The 14,029-nt window shown below is 37.9% G+C and overlaps 1 long non-coding RNA gene across 2 annotated transcripts in view; it reads left to right on the forward strand.

Moving 5' to 3' along the window:
• LOC110474173 (uncharacterized) overlaps nt 1–14,029 on the forward strand; it is a 352,072-nt gene that overhangs the window by 220,059 nt on the left and 117,984 nt on the right. For both annotated transcript variants that reach the window (XR_014957607.1, XR_002466029.4), the window contains 2 exons: nt 1,877–2,010; nt 5,658–7,090. This is a non-coding gene — a long non-coding RNA (uncharacterized LOC110474173). The remainder of the gene's footprint in view (nt 1–1,876; nt 2,011–5,657; nt 7,091–14,029) is intronic.

A 14,029-nucleotide genomic window follows, 5' to 3' on the forward strand; every position in this document is an offset into this window, starting at 1 on the left:
ACTGAAGCAAAAATGTATAGATTTATAGGATTCTCTACTGTGGTGGAAATGCTGAGGTAATTTATTTATTCCTTCCTTTGAAAACCTGTGAAGTAGTAGGAGGAGTATTTTGGTTTCATAATCTGTTTAGCTCAGCCTACTCTACATAACCAAATCAAATCTGCATGTGCCTCTTGCTTAACATTTTCACTTCTTTCATAATTTTTTGGAGACCTTTGCAACTATCTTGATTAATACCTCAAACCAAATGTTGTGAGTGAATCTTTTGCTTGCTACCTGGAGTATGAGACATCCTGGCACAAAATGAGCTTTAGATTCAGATGGTTTATTAGTGCTGCTGGTGAAAGTGAAGTAGCAAGATGAGTTGATGACAAAGAGACTCATTTGATCAAATTATCTTTCAACCAATGCTGAACAAGAAGCTGACCCACAGATGAGAGTCACTGCTAATATGAATGTTAAGCCTATCACACAGAAGAAAATCCAATGGGAAACAGACCTTAATGTACAGGACTGGAGTTAAGGTCTTTTAATTAAATTTAAAGATTTTCATCCTCGTGGGAAAGGATATAATTAGCTAATTTCTGACAACTATTTGACCTGCAGATGCTTAGATCACCAGTCAGAGGAGTGCACTGAGAAGTACCACTAGATTATAATTATGAGATTTTTGGGAACTATTAATTATTCATGTGACATCTTGTTTACTAACTGCTGGGATAATAAGTTAGTAAACAAATATCAGCATCTTGTGTTGTAATAAATATGTGTTTTAAATTGATGGTCAGTCTCCAGGGCTGGCTTGAACTGAGTGGCTGACAAGTGTTGGGATCACTGTTACTGTCCTTGTAACTGGTACCAACATACTAAAATAAAAAAGCAGCTAAAATTAGTATAATGAAGTAATGCAGTGAAGAAATTTCTGCATTGACCTTAAGGAGACCCTAAAGAATATAAGAATATGGCCAATAAGTCACTGGTTTTGCTTCTAACTTCAGTGAAGTTAAATCTGAAGGGATTTTGGTCCCTAAGCTTTGTGCACCTGAGTCACATTCTAATTCAGTCTAGTTTAGAAAGAAGCTTCGTATTTAATTTCAAATTGTGTTCAGTGCACTCCATGATAATCTCTCTGTCCTTTCATGCTGTAGACATCACAGCTACTGATGTGGGCAGGTGCCAAGAGCTACATCCCCAATTGCTGAACAGTTCTGAGAGACAGGATGTTGCTAAATAGGCAGAGAAACCAGATACATGTCCCTCAGCACAGCAGGACAGTGTGTTCTCCTATTTCTAGATTGAAGATTTGCTATCAAACTCATTAATTGGTACACACCTTTATCATGTCTTAGTAGGCGTCAGCTGCCATTTGGCCATCAGCATAATTACAGGGCTGACAAATTCATCCAGAGTGAAGGGGAAAGTCCCCAAAGCCATTCTGAATTATTCTTGCAGGAAGTGCTCTATGGGAGTGGGGATCATTATAAAGTTGTGCTCTATAGAAATTAAAACTGCTTTGCCATCTCTGTACTGCCCACTTTAGAGACACAAAAAAGTACAATGCACTCCAAGAATGCCAAAGGAAGTGCATTTGAAAGCAGGAGATCTTCCAAGAAATCTGATGATTAATGTACTTGTTGTTGCTCTTGACTCCTTTGTGTATTAGAAATGAGCTACATTTAACCAAGTATACTGAGGATTTTATTCTAACTGCTCAAAAAAAAAAAAAAAAAAAAAGAAGAAGGTAGTTTGTTTATTGAATAAATTTGCAGCTACTGTCATTTTAATCCTGAAAAATTGGTTTGGAAAAAGCACCTGCTTCTTCCAATGTGCAGATATAAAATCTGAAGAAGCAATTACAGACACCTTCTTTCTGCAGGGATGATCTAAAAGTGAAGCTTCTTTTTGGAAGGCTTCTGAAGACAGAAACTTTACAAGATAAATTTGTTATCCTGTTTTGTTCTAAAATGCCTTGGTAAGGGCAGAAGTCACCTCATCTGACTTCCTAATCTGGTAAGAGTTTTCAAACTTTCATAATTAAAGTTTCTTTCTATCAAAAAACAATTTTTTTTTTTTTTTTTTTTTTTTTTTTTTTTTTTTTTTTTTCCAAAGTAGCTACCATTCAAGCTCGAGAGGAAACAGCAGCAGAGCTGCAGCTGTGCAGTGGCCCAGGCAGGCAGGGCTGAGCTGTCAGACTCTGCTCCTGACAGAAGCAGGGCTCTGTGCCCCTTGGTCTGCTCGCTGCCCCGGCGGGTCAGTGGGATCAGCCACCAGCTGTGCTTCCATAGCCCCTCTCCCTCGCCTCCTGTAACTGGGGATGGTGAAGAGAAACCATCCTGTGGCTGTGCTGCTCCCTACTAGTGAGAATGTTACAGGCACCCAAAACAGGAGCATTCAAATCAGCCAGCATGAACAAATTATGGTTTTTTCTGAGCAAACAAATCACTCAAGTTACACTTTTTTTCCTGAAGTAAGAGATTAGTGTAAAACACATATACACGTATACCTATATGCAGTTAAAGGATTGTTTTCAATCTCTGCCTCAGGGCCCAGATCAGCACATATTATCTGTGCATGAACATAATTTCCATTTAATTTGAGCAAGAACTGTGAAACAGATAACTTTTCAGTTAGTTGGCTTAGTTTTCATGCATTTGTACAGCAATTTCAGTGTCTGTAAACTTAGGGTAAAGCAATAGGAGGACTGGTGGGAGCAATTAACTCAGTACTATGGCTTTTCTATGGCTAGACAGAGAACGAAACCAAACATTCATGTATTTTCTGGGAGCTGAGAATAATGTATGTTGCTGGCCAAAATGCTAAAGGTTGTAATACAAACAAGACCCTCATCTAGGTTTGACAGCTACCTTAGAATTGTAAAACATTAAAGGCATTACCTGTATGTAATGTTCAAATGGTTTATGACACTTCCAAGTCAGCTGGTAACATTCAAATGTATAGTTTTCTCTTGCACAAATGCAACCACAAGCAAATTCTGAACTGGAGGTCTTGAATAGTTTGCAAAAATGCATTGTAAATGAAGATTATCTCTTTTCAAATACTCAGAGCATGCATTTTTTCCCTGGTTTTGTGAATACTTCACTCTTCCTGATACAGCATCCACCCACAGTGCTTTTCTTCTGAAGGGAACAAACAGCTGGCAAACACATGAATGTTATTCTGTTTAAAATTCTAGTTAAATTTAACCAGTTGCCTGTGCTCTCAGACAACTTCAGATGGAGAAACATAATGCTACCATACAGAGCTAATGCTGATTTTGAGGAGAAATTTCAAAAAATAAGAGATTATTATTTTTTAAGTATTTGTAGTAGCTTTCTAATTTTCCCACTAAAATAATGCCTCGAAGCTGCTGGTACTGTGGTAATAAACGTATACATCAGTCATTTGAAATGCTATCTAAACAGTAACACACTGCTATTCAAAAAACAGAGCTACAAAACAGCTTAGTGACTTATCATAGAATCCTGGAATGGTTTGTGTTGGAAGGGGCCTTAAAGATGATGTAGTTCCAACCTTCCTACCATGGGCAGGGACACCTTCCACTAGACCACTAGGTGAAACTTCAGATAAAGTTTCATTTCATATCTTAAATATCATTGACCTCTTCACTGCCATCCCTCACTGGCCATGATGACTTTTGGCCAAACCACACAATCTTGGTTTAAACAAAATTCTGTGCTATGTGACATGTGCCAGCACATCCATACTGCATCACCCCCTGGCTTTGATGTCTAGGGCCAGGAGAGGTTCTTTGTCTCGTGGAACTCCACCAGGACAGTAGGACCGTGGGGGATGCAGGAAAGGCCAAGTGCACAGCATATCTTGCACCTGAGGCTCGCTCTAGAAGGCGTTTGTGTGTCAGTGTGGGTTTAGAGCAGTGTCTCCTCTTTATTTCCAGGGCTAGGGTGCAATGTGTGTCCTACACACTGGGCAGTTTCTGAGTATGTGATTTTCTCCAACACACACTCCTCTTATCAATCAGATAGATTTGCTTTGATTTACAGAAAATTGAATAAATCTGAGCAATCTTTCAGTTGCTCCAAAGAGGAGGCTGCTCTTGGTGTTTCTTAGAAGCCCTGTGAGTTAGTAGCTGTATGTATTGTATTTTCTCAGGCCAGAAAACTCTCAAATAGGCAAAGTAGTTACTCATAGTACTAGAGAATCAGAATGAAGAGAGATAGACCTACCTTTATTAATTCAGGGAAAAAAAAAGAAACAAATTGATGCAGTATTTAAACCAGAAAATTGCTATAATGACAAATGACAACCCTGTAGCCTGCAAAATCTGCTAATAAAGTGTCTGCTGTGGCTGTTATTAAAACTAAACTTATGATCCATGATTATCTAACCATTAAACAGAAGTGGGGGCTAGATATAAAATGGATATCTGTGTCAGATGATATTTCAGTGCTGTGTGGACTGTGAAAATTATTCATCAAATTTGATTTCTGATGCCTCCCTTCTCTAAAGATTAGCCCCCTAAGGAGTTTACAGGCATTTAGAAAGATTCCTTCCTCCCTCCCTTTGTGTCCTTGTTCTCTTCAGTAATTACACTGTAAGCTTTCTTCAAGTTTAATTTGTAGACTTTTAAAAATGGCTTCTGTAGAACAGCTGTGCCATGGTGAGGGGTCTGACTGCAGAGCAGCTCTGCACTGCCAGCTCTGCACTACCACATCCCTTCTGTTTGTGTGGAATTATTTTTGTCCAGGTGAAATTTGCTGGACCTGTAACAGCAGTAGCATAGGTCTCTCCATCAGTCAGGTTGTGTGGGTATTTGCAAACTTTTGCCAGAGTTACACCAGCTGAAATAAAGTTAAGCAAAGGGCACATTCAACTGAGGTAGTAGTTGACACATTAGACTTTCTTTTTGATTGATGTGTGATACATTTTTTGTTGTCAAGGAAATTGTTTACACCGTTTGACTAATGGGATGGATGGTCTGTTTGGGAGGGAAAATAGACACATATGGCAATGCAAAAAGCTCTTGTTTTGCTGGATTGCTGCCCACATGCCAACAAAATGCTGCTTCAGTTCCAACCTCCACTGGCTCCGCTGTAGCCAACAGGAACTGAAAATTGTGAAAGTGCTTATGGCAAGAGGGGAGCCTTACTCACTGAGACCAGCAAGCCACATGACTCCTGTGCATTCTGCTTTTATTCCTCCTCCTGGAATGGGGTGAAGATCAATATATGTTCTGTTAATTCATGCATGGCTCCTCACCAGCTGATTCCTTTTTAGAGGCTGATGCTTTTCCCTGTGTTAGTAAATATCCCATTAGCAAGGGAATCCAGGACTGACCCTCAGATGATGAGGTTGCTAACATAAAATCAAATCCCTCTTCCACCAACGTCTGAAAAAGTGTCATGTTAAGTACTAACTGCACACTATGAAAGTACTTGTGAGTGACAGGATAGGTAGATTTTCTGCATAGCTCCAGGGTCTGCTGGAATGCTTAATATAAAAAAAAATACTGGAGAATACTTTCTTTTTTCCCACTCCCTGAATCAGGAAAAAACTTCTAAACTTCTGTAACCTGTCTCAGTTGCAGTGCCAGCTCTTTGCTGCTCTTAGCCTTCTTTCAGTAGGGCAAATAGGAGGCTGGAGAGGGTTCTCACCAAACCTGTTTTGTTCTGCTGCAGACTTTTATCCACTGAGACCTGAGGCTTGACAGCTAACCTGAATAGTTTTGAGCATATAACTTGGAGAAGAAGGTATCTGCATGTATTATACACCCTTGAACCGTGTAGATTTATTCTCTAATTTCTGTACAGCAATCTTCCAAATTACAGAGCAAAAGGTTTTGTGAATGATGTGCAAAGTACAACCAGGATTCTTTTAAAAATCTAACAGTCAATAAAGTATTCATGCTTTCTGGAATGAAGTTGGGCCTTTATATATCATTGATCCTTTATTAATTTCATTTTAAATACCACTGTCCTGATTCACTATGGAGGCATTTTCCATTTTCCATTGCTCTTCCGTTAAATATCCAAAGGGAGAATTTTCTGCTTACAGAAAAAGTAATTTCACAGATGACCACAATTGCTGAGGGCCAGATTCAAAAAATTATCTTCTCCTCCCTTTCTCCAAAATTTCCTGTCTTTTTTCATTAGCCATACGCAGCAAGAGATGAAGCAAGCTGTATGAAACTTTGTAATTGGTATCTCCCACTGAGGCCACATTAATATGTCATTAGACTAATATCTTTTACTGACACGCTGATACAGTTTTCAGAACAGATCTGGAAACTTGACAATCTGGATATTGTATTTTAAAAGAATAAAATTACTTATAAATGTTTTATTTTAAAATTTCCTGATTTGCAGGGTGCCTTAAAATCTGGCTGAGAGCCTCTCATGTTATCACATCACTACAGAAAGCAGGTTCCAAAGCTACATGTGGAGCTGTGGGGCTCTCAGAAGTCCAAGAAAACCAGTGCAAAGGTCTTGCACTCCAAGCCCTAGAAGGAAGTGCCCTGCATTCCCTGCAAGTGGAGTGTCTGCAGCATGACTGCAGCACACACTGCATGGGGCAGACACTGCTTTCCTTGCATGGGGGCTTGCAGCCAGAAATATTTCACTTTCTGCTTAAAGTCATCAGGCAGCACACACTCCTCTATGAGGACAAAACCCAAAATTCAATCACCTTGTGTTAGTCCTTCTACCAGAAAGTGGACCAGAGTGTAGAGTGAGAACTGTGACTGTGTTGGATTTCTTTCTAGCAGAGGAATACTTGCTTTAAGTCCTATATTCATCAGAAAGGGTCTCAGAGCAGGAATGTCAAGGATTATGTGTGGTGTTCATTTTTCACCAACAAATCTGAATGGGAAAATGGGAAAATTGGGGTAGATCTCTGTCTTTTGTTTTTGGGTTTGGTTTTGTTTTGTTGGTTTGTTTTTTTTTTTTTTTCTCTTGGATGAAGGGCAGGTGAAGAGCCTCTGTTGCAATGAACTCAGAGCAGAGACACTGTCTTCATTGTCTTGAAAAATAAAACCAGAGAGAAGTACAAAGAGAATTTGAAGAGCCTTGTGGTCCCAAAGGGCTGCCTGCCCCTTCTTTTAGCAGCTTTCAAGGTGAGTCCTGTTTGATTTCTTTTGGCATATCTTTATGCTGAAGAGCTGTGTCGCTGAGCCGCATTTAGCAGAGTGTGAGCCCACGGAAGTTGCCTTTGGTACTTTACATATCTGTGTCTCCTTTCATCCCAGATTCTGTTAGTAAGATAAAAGGTCCTTGTAGGAGTTGATGCGGGATTAGGGCATATAGTGAGAATGGCACAGAGATCAGAGGCAGAGCTCTTTCAAAGCTAAATGGCCACAGCAAAGACTACAAGCTAAACAAAACACAGGACTCGATCGAAAACATGTTAGTGGTCTCTCTCCTTTAAACCATGTCGATCTTCCCTGCTGCAACTGTGGCACTGTTTAGTTTTTTCCAGTGAGAACGAGAATAAAAAAAAATCTATTTAACGTGTTTAAGGAAGTGAATCCTACACCAGAAATAAATATGTTTTCATGAAGATTAACATAGGCTTGTTCTGAGAAGTGAATTGGATGAACAGAAAACAGATTGAGAACGCATATACACTCTATGCCGCTCATGAAATTTTATCCAGAGAGCTGCAGCCTGAAAATATTCACATAACTTCAAATTTCTGTTCCAGATTGTCATGAAGTAAAAAGAGACTATTAGGGGACTATTAAAATATTTGATTCCAGAAGGAAAATTGGGCATTTCAGAGATTAAAATTTACTGTACGTAATATCTTTCAGATAATTATCAAATCATTAATTCCAAAGTTCTTTGACCTGAATTTAGCTCTACAGCATGCATTAGGATTCATTCATTATAAACTAATTCAGGAACAATTAATTGGTATTTGAAGATATGAATTTTTTTTGCTGTTGTTTGAATTCAGTTATTTTGTCCTATAATATAATATAATATATAAGAGGCAAAGATTATTGCTTTTTAATGTTTCCTATAAATAAATTACAAAATTAATTGCTGGCTACACTGTAAATAAGTTGTCAATTACAAACCTTTATTTTTGGAGGGTTATAAATCAGCTATACAAGTTCTCCCCAAACACAATAAATTAATTAGAAGACATTGTCTTAGCAGACAAGCATGTTTATTTGCATCTTTAATGATCTCAGGAGTCTTAATCATTTAGTATTTTCTATTTGCCTTGAGATCCTTGAAGGATGGACATGGAAAAGTGTGATGTTTTATTAATATTCTCTTTCATTCATTCATTTTAACTATATATGCCATGAGGCTATTTCAGCCAGTTGTGTGTGCTAGATCCCACAGTGTATCTATTAGCAAATGTCTTATGGAAATTATTAAAAAATCATTTGAGAGAAGGTGATCGCTTAATTTGAGAAGCAGAAAAGGTAAAATTGTCCCTTCAAGGAGAAAGATGAGCCACTGGTTCTTGGTGGACATAAAAACTGAAAGAAAGGATTTCTGTTATACACACCATAAACTTGAAAAGCCTGGTTAAAAACATATTCACATAAAGATAACTATCTGTCTTTATAGATACCTCAGAGACAAATATAAACACACCCAGATGGAAACAACACACCTATAAACAGGGTCCATCATTTAGTGGTCATTTTGAAACAGTGGATTAAATCACTTAAGGGTATGCCAGTTCATATCATAACTGAGCTGCTAAATGGGGCTGTTAGTCCCTTCTTCCTCTCCTCTGCCTCCATCTGTGTTCACAGGCTTACTGCTAGCCTTGGGCTGGGCTTGACGTGCTCATTCCTGAAGTGCTGTGGGCTGGTTCAGGAACTAAAGACAGGAATCAGACTGCTTTTGGAGGGGAAGGTTAATTTTCTACAGGTTTAGATACCTGAACCACCCCACAATGGGTCCAGGCAAGCACTGGAGCAGTCAGATGAACAGGAGAGGTGTGAGAGGATATCAGCTTAGTTCTAAAATCAGATTTTACTATGGATTGAGACTTGTCCCTCTGCATTTGGTGGTGGGAGCCAGACCTTTCCAAAAAGTAGGGTGCTCTCAGACTGTGTGCAAAACCCCTTCACTGACTACAGATAAAGGATAAGGTGAAAACCCTTCTTTAAAACTTAAGGCCTAAAGTTAGATCATTCTAATTTAGGATAAACAAAATCTTGATTAAATGAAGAATACATATTTTCATGGGGTTTTAGGATTCAAGTTAAAGAGGAATATGGCCATTTCTCTTGGGTTTTAAAGCAAAAAAAAATTTAAATGTTCATCAAGTTTTCTTTGAAAGCTATTTAAACATCTGAATAAAAGGAAGATGTATTGTTATTTAGAGCTCCTTGGAAAATCTCCAAGCTTTAATTGCACTTCACTTTCATTTCAGCAAGAATGAATCTGAATGAAAGTGTCTCTGTCCTGTAGTGCTCTTTCATTCCCCATCTTAGTTCCTGCAAAAATAATGCTCTGCTGAAGCCAAGCTCAGTCAGGACTGTAGATTTAGACATCTCTTTTGGCTCCTGGCTGGTTTTCTCTTGTTTTGAGACTAAATTAAAAGCACATTTGAAATTAGCAATGTCAATTTTCCTAATTATCTGAAACATGGTGACTCTAAATACTACACTAGCTATTAAACAAATACATTCAAGAACATTCAGTAGATGATATGCATCCAAATTAGCTTTTTACAGTGAATCCAGTGGTTTTCTCTGAAATTGTCAGGCTAGATGATGTGTGCACACTGGGTACAACATGAGGTTTATGGGTATGTTGGACTTACGTTTGTGAACGTTCACAGAAAGCTGACCTTGTTTCCTGAGAACTTGCTGAACATGTTCTCTGGAGTGTCTGTGCAAATGCTACCAGAGTCAAAGAAAAAAGTGAGCTGAAAGGCAAGACAGCTCTGGAGAAACCCAGGTCTGGTTATCTTTTATGTGGGTAATGAGAGGAGGACTCTACTCTGTGTCTAAGCACACTTGCTGGGGTCTGTGGCAGTGCACTTTAAACTCAGCCATCAGCTTTCCCACGGACACTTCTTTATTATATACACCTATGTGCTGAGCTATACATGTATTTGCATACAGTATCAGGAATTCCTCATCAGCTGAGTGAGGATATGATGAGCCAGATCATTTAGTACCAGCAGGCCACTCAAACTTTGGCTTACTTTTAAACAGACATTAGGAAATTTGGGAACAAACTCTGGAGTTGGAGTCCGTGTACTCTGTTATACTGGATCTTAAATGTAGGTAAAAATTGCAAAGCAGGAGAAAATTAGGCATATCTATAGCTGTCATTTTAACTCTTATAAAGAAAACAAAGAAGGACTTATAAAAAATGAGATTCTATTTTCTCTAGTAGTCTCTAATCCCAGTTATGCTGCATTTGAATTTCACACACTTAAAGAATTTTAGAAGTTCTAAAATCAAATAAAGAAATTTATAAAAAATCCATAATGGAAACTTTTGGAATTTTCAAAAGCATAATATTTTCTGTATCAGTAATAATTCAGTGATAATATCAGTAATAATCAGTATTCTACATGCCTGCTTTTAAAAGGGAACAGTATAATAAGTTATTGTTTAAGTTATAGGTAGTATACATTTGTACTGACAGTAGCCAGTCAACCAAATAGAAATGAGTCAATTCTTGTACTTTTTTTCTTCTGTTCTGTCAATGCCCAGTGACAAATCTTGCATATTTTTGCATGTTAGTGTGAGATTGTACACGTACTTATTTCATATGTGTGGAAAAGGAATGTAGGGAATAGTTCCCATTCCTTTCCAGGCAATGTTAATGCATAGAGAGTTTGCAAGAAAACTGGACATTTCCATAGGACTTACTTTCAGAGAGGAAGGAGCAATCTCTGCTCACTGTCCTCTAATGATCTGATATTGTTCAGTGCTAGCTGGCCCAGCTGTTGTTGGCTGTTGTTGGTTATGTTTTTGAACATCTGGACTTAATCTGCTCAGAGAAGTTTTTTGTGTGTTTTCATTGTGAGGAAGATGGAGTCTGCACTATTGACAAACTGTAGGACTTGAGATTATAATTTTGGTGAGTTTTAGCTTCTATTTTCAGTACTATTGTTCAAGGTATTCTCACACATTTGAAGAAGTGTTTATGCTATTGGACTTTAAATACTGTGTACAGTTCTCTGCTAACCTTATCAGGAAAATGGTGTATGGAATAAAGAATAGCTGCAGGGATTTAGAAGCACGACCTATGAAAAAAAAAAAAGCTGAAAGCTTCTTTGCATTAGCAAAACAAAAGCTGAAGGGGCTTAGACTGCTCTTCCTGACAGCCATGAGGGTTGAACCTGAGGCTGCTCATGAAATTCAATATACACATCTTTGCATTGAGGTGCTGTGAGCCTACAGACCAGATTTGTTCTATGAAACTTAATTTTGCAATTTGCTAATTACAGATTGAAAAAAGAGTTTCTAATATGCATTTATATTGCCAAATATTTCACAGAGATATTAGTGAATTCTTGAATTAAGAAATGTCTTCCATACGCCTCACAAAGTTTAAATCTAAATACATAAACTGTCAATGTATATAGATTAGAAAGATGTATTTTGATTTTCATTATGCAGTTGTTTCTCTAGGATTTTCTTTTCTAATTCTGCTTGCTTCAAAACTAGTACTCTCATTCTTGATTTAGCATTCCTAAACTTGATCACTGTTAAAACTTAGTTATAAATTATATAGATTTGCTGAATTTTTGTATAAAAGATACTTTTTTAACCCATGTAACACCTTATATTTTCATCATTTGTAAATTAAGTAAATTCATCTTTTTGAAAAATTTAAATACAAGGCTACAAAGCTTTTATAAGCTGTGAATGCATTGTTCAGTTCATCTACATGCAGAGCTGGTAGTGGTAGTGGTATTCAAGAAGCATATGCGTGGGCTAATTGGATTTTCCATTTTACATTACTTCTTTGTTGAATATGTGCAGGCTTAAAAGATTCAGGGTAATAAAACCAGCATAATGCTACATGTATATGATTACCTCTGTTTTGTCAATGACTTAATCTCAGAGTTAATGTCATTTATTTTTCAGATGTGAGAATGAGTCATCATCTATCAAAATATTAAACTGATTCTCACGCTACAATATTGATTGGCAGAACCGAAAGTGTCCTTAAAGTTGTTTCTTCGAGTTTAAAATTGAATGCAACAAGATCTAGTTGTGGGTAGTATATGGCTTTTTCTCCTGTGATATATTGTTGGAACCAGATGGGTGATGGCAGTGTTTTTAAAAGTCGTCTTTTTTTTGCTAAACCCCTTAGTAGGAGAACATTAACAGTAGTTTGATTTTAGGATTCTCTTGTGAGACCACTGATTCGCCTTATTTCTCTCTCAATATGATGCTACATTATTAAGGTGCATGACAAGTGGAGAAAAAACCCACTGAATATAAAAAGGAGAAACTGTCTATAAGGATTAAGGTAGACTGGGACATTTAGGCATTTTTTTTACTGAAATTCATTAAGCTGGGCTTAGACATCAGAATTTAGTGGAAACCTTTGAAACTGTGTCCCTCCATTTCACAGCCCCCATCTTGAAGGTAGTGGAAGGATAAGAACTAGATACCAGCATAAAAAAGAATCTTATCCAGCAGTGAAAAAAATTGATGGAAGAGTGTCAGTATGGGAATAGAGGCATTTCCTCTGGGTAGAAACAACAGTAGGTCAAAGAACCTGGATCTGCCCCTAGCATCATCTGGAGTCTGGGAACAGACTTGCAGGATTTTCTGCATTTCTTCTGTACCTTGTCTCCCTTTTTCTTTCAGTTTTTGAAGGGGAGTTGTTTACTTGTGCTATAATCATAGCTGTGTTTTATTGTGGTAAGGCAGTCAAGTAACACACCAGCAAAAGTCCAGAAAAATCCCCGAAAGGCCACCCTGAGCATTCGTGCAAGTAATCAACAGTGGTAAATTTATCGTGGAACATTTGGTGGTGTAAACTGCAGATTGAGAACAATGGATTTCTCCAGCTCTGATAGCAGGGACTAGCTGCTCCCCATCCACTAATTATCTATGGAAATGCGGGTTGGGACTTGCTAGCAGGATTAATTTCTTGGCAACTGCTGAAAATTATAGTGATTTTGAGAAAGTAGCAATCAAAGAAGATGTCTGTACATGTTTGTTTGCCAAAAATAGCACAGCTAATACTTGGCTGTGTTTTGAATTCTTGAGCAAAATGTATCCTCCCATTTCAGTACTGCCTGAATGCTGAACAAGCAACATGAGCACTATGGCATCCTGAGGTAGTAAAAGCATTCAGGAGACATTTGAAGATGTCAAAGCATTTGTTTTCCCCACTAATTTAGTGCACTTGTGTTGGATAGAGGCCATGACATGGAGGTGGGCTTCTGTCTCTGCAGCTGTGATAGTCTTCCACTGTTCCCTGGAGATGGTCTGGAAAGGGGAGCAGACCAAGGGGAGCTGAACAGTAGAAATATTGCAGAGATTTGTTTCCCAGGACAGGTTTTCTATGACAGGTGATAAAGCAAGCTCATAGTCTGTTCTTACATGTGATAGAATTCTGTTAAGATTGTGGAAAGGTTGGTGATTGTATTAATGGTTTCATTAATTCTAAATTTCACTCTATCAGTTTAAGTAAATGCTTAGTCATCCCGCTCACTGTCTTGAACACGCAATTTCTCCAGAAGATATCCAGCTTTACTAATTCAGGAAAAGGGAAATATTGGAAACAGAATGAGAGTTGTTCAGGTCTTTATTAGTCTGCTCCTCTGTGAAGGCTGCAGGCTACAGGTCACTCCTTTGAGCTGGCAATTCCCAGGTTTTTCTCCTGCTGGTTTATCATTGCACAATTAGTCTAACTGCTTTTATGGAAGATTTGTGCAAAGCATACTCAGTCCTTTGTTTTATAGATAGTTGTTATTACAAACTGAAATAGCCTCAGGTAATCTTAGCAGAAGTATATTTTTAAAAACAATAAAACTTGGAAAAGTCACAACTGCAAATATTCATAGTTCCCTTAGCGATGGTCTTGAAAAAAATTTCAAT

Source organism: Lonchura striata, chromosome 10 (assembly GCF_050655825.1).
Source record: "Lonchura striata isolate lonStrDom1 chromosome 10, ASM5065582v1, whole genome shotgun sequence".
NCBI classification, from domain to species: Eukaryota; Metazoa; Chordata; class Aves; order Passeriformes; family Estrildidae; genus Lonchura; species Lonchura striata.